The 1,222-nt window shown below is 49.9% G+C and overlaps 1 pseudogene across 1 annotated transcript; it reads left to right on the top strand.

The window, feature by feature from the left end:
• Positions 1 to 578: 578 nt before the first annotated feature.
• Positions 579 to 996, top strand: LOC308261869 (mitochondrial intermembrane space import and assembly protein 40-like; annotated as a pseudogene). The gene has a single exon. The product of its transcript is annotated as a mitochondrial intermembrane space import and assembly protein 40-like (transcript).
• Positions 997 to 1,222: the final 226 nt, after the last annotated feature.

Genomic DNA, 1,222 nt, shown 5'->3' with positions numbered 1-1,222 from the left:
ACATCTGGCGGAAAGGTATTTTAAAGAACACTTAATTTCAGATCAGCTACTGGCTGCCTCTACAAGCACGCACCATCACACCAGGCTTGAGAGAGTAGTTTTGCATATGTTTGAAAAAGGAAGAGGAGGGGCTGTGGTTTGTTAGGTGAAGGAAGGTAAGTGACCTGGCATGTGATGTAAAGTCCTAACACCAGGCGTGGGCTGATGTAGCTCGTAACATGTATGAACTGAGTACAAAAGCCAAAGCCTACACTATCCTATTCATTCATTCATTCATTCATTCATTCATTCATTCATTTATTGGCACTGGAGATTGAACCCAGGAGCATTCTGCCTCTGAGCTACACCCCCAGCCCAGCCCTACTTTAATTTTTATTTTGAAACAAGGTCTCATTAAGTTGTGGAGAGTCTCACAAAGTTGCTGGGGCTGGTGGAAAAATTGTGCTTCTCTATTTCAGCCTCCCAAGTACTGAGATTACAAGTGTGTGCTGCCTGCAGCCCAAGGAGAGCGAGGTCACCACGTGGGGGTAATGGGCGCAACTGCTGCTGCCCCGAGGTCAGAGTGCCCATCTGCAGCCATGGCCTCCTGCTGGCAGGAAGGGAAGGATCGAATCATATTAGTGACCAAAGATCACGAAAGTCCCAGCAGTGCAGAGCTGGTGGCTGACGACCCCAATGTTCCTTATGAAGAACATGGGTCGATAACTGCTAAATGGAGACATAAACCGGAACTGCCCGTGCCTTGGGGGAATGGCCAACGGCCCCTGTGGGGAGCAATTCAAGTCGGCCTTTTCCTGCTTCCACTATAGCACAGAGGAAATCAAGGGCTCAGGCTGTGCCGACCAGTTCTGGGCCATGCAGGAATGCATGTAGAAATACCCTGACCTCTATCCCCAAGACGAGGAGGACGACAAGGAGAAGCAGCCCGCACAACACTTAGAGGAAGCCATGCCCGCTGAGGCTACCGCCACCAAAGAGGAGGAGAGGTGGAGCTGATGAGGGCCTGCGCCCTGGGCTGCAGTCCTTCCACAGTGACGTGGGCCCTTGATAGAAAGCCTTCGAGAGAGCGTCTTTCCAACATTCTGTGCACTGTAATGTACCCAAATAAGTTATTTTGATAATTGGGGTCTTGGCCCTTTCCATATACACCGAAAAAAAATGAAGGTTTGTAGGTATTGTGGCCTACATGAGCCTACCAGTGAATGTAGCTGCCGCCTTTGGA

Source organism: Muscardinus avellanarius (genome assembly GCF_963383645.1).
Source record: "Muscardinus avellanarius genome assembly, chromosome: 4".
In the NCBI taxonomy this organism is placed as follows: domain Eukaryota; kingdom Metazoa; phylum Chordata; class Mammalia; order Rodentia; family Gliridae; genus Muscardinus; species Muscardinus avellanarius.
Note: the sequence above shows the minus strand (reverse complement) of the source record. Positions and strands in the feature narration are given on the sequence as shown.